Source organism: Schistocerca piceifrons, unplaced genomic scaffold (assembly GCF_021461385.2).
Source record: "Schistocerca piceifrons isolate TAMUIC-IGC-003096 unplaced genomic scaffold, iqSchPice1.1 HiC_scaffold_1189, whole genome shotgun sequence".
NCBI lineage: Eukaryota > Metazoa > Arthropoda > Insecta > Orthoptera > Acrididae > Schistocerca > Schistocerca piceifrons.
The window spans coordinates 30001-32500 of record NW_025727003.1 but is presented as its reverse complement, the minus strand read 5'-3'; the positions used below and the strand labels follow the sequence as shown (position 1 = coordinate 32500).

General features: G+C 57.5%; 1 non-coding gene across 1 annotated transcript in view; it reads right to left on the bottom strand.

Moving 5' to 3' along the window:
* The window catches only part of LOC124728979, a 1909-nt gene extending 786 nt beyond the window's left edge, over positions 1–1123 (bottom strand). The window contains exon 1 of the ribosomal RNA XR_007007519.1: positions 1–1123. This exon is cut by the window's left edge and continues 786 nt beyond it. This is a non-coding gene — a ribosomal RNA (small subunit ribosomal RNA).
* Positions 1124–2500: the final 1377 nt, after the last annotated feature.

The window sequence follows — 2500 nt, the reverse complement described above, 5'->3', positions numbered from 1 at the left end:
TATGGTTAGAACTAGGGCGGTATCTGATCGCCTTCGAACCTCTAACTTTCGTTCTTGATTAATGAAAACATACTTGGCAAATGCTTTCGCTTCTGTTCGTCTTGCGACGATCCAAGAATTTCACCTCTAACGTCGCAATACGAATGCCCCCGCCTGTCCCTATTAATCATTACCTCGGGTTCCGAAAACCAACAAAATAGAACCGAGGTCCTATTCCATTATTCCATGCACACAGTATTCAGGCGGGCTTGCCTGCTTTAAGCACTCTAATTTGTTCAAAGTAAACGTGCCGGCCCACCGAGACACTCAATAAAGAGCACCCTGGTAGGATTTCAACGGGGTCCGCCTCGGGACGCACGAGCACGCACGAGGCGGTCGCACGCCTTCAGCTCGCCCCACCGGCAGGACGTCCCACGATACATGCCAGTTAAACACCGACGGGCGGTGAACCAACAGCGTGGGACACAAATCCAACTACGAGCTTTTTAACCGCAACAACTTTAATATACGCTATTGGAGCTGGAATTACCGCGGCTGCTGGCACCAGACTTGCCCTCCAATAGATACTCGTTAAAGGATTTAAAGTGTACTCATTCCGATTACGGGGCCTCGGATGAGTCCCGTATCGTTATTTTTCGTCACTACCTCCCCGTGCCGGGAGTGGGTAATTTGCGCGCCTGCTGCCTTCCTTGGATGTGGTAGCCGTTTCTCAGGCTCCCTCTCCGGAATCGAACCCTGATTCCCCGTTACCCGTTACAACCATGGTAGGCGCAGAACCTACCATCGACAGTTGATAAGGCAGACATTTGAAAGATGCGTCGCCGGTACGAGGACCGTGCGATCAGCCCAAAGTTATTCAGAGTCACCAAGGCAAACGGACCGGACGAGCCGACCGATTGGTTTTGATCTAATAAAAGCGTCCCTTCCATCTCTGGTCGGGACTCTGTTTGCATGTATTAGCTCTAGAATTACCACAGTTATCCAAGTAACGTGGGTACGATCTAAGGAACCATAACTGATTTAATGAGCCATTCGCGGTTTCACCTTAATGCGGCTTGTACTGAGACATGCATGGCTTAATCTTTGAGACAAGCATATGACTACTGGCAGGATCAACCAGGGAGCTGCGTCAACTAGAGCTGAGCAGCCGGCCGCCCGGGAGTGTGTCCCGGGGGCCCGCGCGAACACGCAAGCGTCCGCTCAATCATTCTGCAAACAGGAGGAGGCTGAGCTCCCCTGCACAATACACCTCGAAACCCTCTCAGGTCCCGGCGGCGCGCAGCGCCGTCCCAAGTACTTGGTCGGGTTCGAGAGAGGCGCAATCGCCCGGAGTTAGGCGAGTAGACGCTTTCGGTGCGACCACCCGTGCTCCCAACTGAGCTTGCCGCTGCCGACAGAGGCCCGGGAGCGTGCTGTCGTGGCATTGCCGGCGGGAGACAACACGCGCCACCTACGGTGACCGGCAGCTCCAACGCCAGCGCCACAGAAGGACAAAAGCCCCACTTGGGTGCCGAAGCGAACTCTCCCAGCACAGCGCACGCGCCAACACATCCGCACAGCTGCGATACAAACCACCAGCGAGAACCGCTGGGGCGACCGAGCAGCAGACGGCGTCGCGGCGCCGAGCGCCGGGCGGCGGCGCATCCTCAACGCACACAGTCCTCAATCGGACCAGCACACTGAAGATGTCCACCGCGCTTCGCACCGGGCCCGCGAGGACCTACTTTGGCCGCACGGCGCCGCGCGCAGGGTGCGCCGGCGCGCAGCTGCGACGCCTGCCGCGTCCGTCGGCCGGCGCGCCTGCCACTGGCCGCCCCCACCAGCCGGCTGTAGCGCGTGCGCCCACGCACCGCGCGGCCAGCACGCCGGGAGGCGCCCCCTCACCGGCCGGGGACGGTCCCACCCAGCCACCGCCGCGTATCGCTTCACACCCAGATGCCGTTCAGTTTCGTCGGCATGGTGGGTATCGCTGGAACAACCGGTTAGTACCTCAACCTATCGTCGCCATCACCGATTCACCCCTAGCGAGAACAACCGCACCACAACAGGTTACCATTTGTTCATTTGCGTAACTTCACCAGAAAACGCAGGCGTCCATCGCCATTTGCAACTTCAACGATTATTGCATGCCTGTGTCAGGTGTCACGCCACACTACGTCTGCCCACATACACGCAACAAAATGTGCACGCCTAGACAATACGTGGAAGGTGGCCCCCGTACGTATGCGATGTCCATTGCTCGAACGACTGTCAACCGGCCTCTGTAGCATGTCGCAGATATGGAACGCGGTGCACCATGCCATCACGGTGTGTGAGGAGAGACGACTAGGTCCGAATACATCAACAGACAGCTCATGCTGATCGCCATCCACGGCGTCCGTTCCTCCCACACGTCTCTATGGCGTACCACACTGCAATCCAGCTCTCATAGGGAGACGACACGTAGCTGCGTGCACAATATTTGCACTGTATGGTCCGCCGTTTTTGGGCGCAGTCGTTG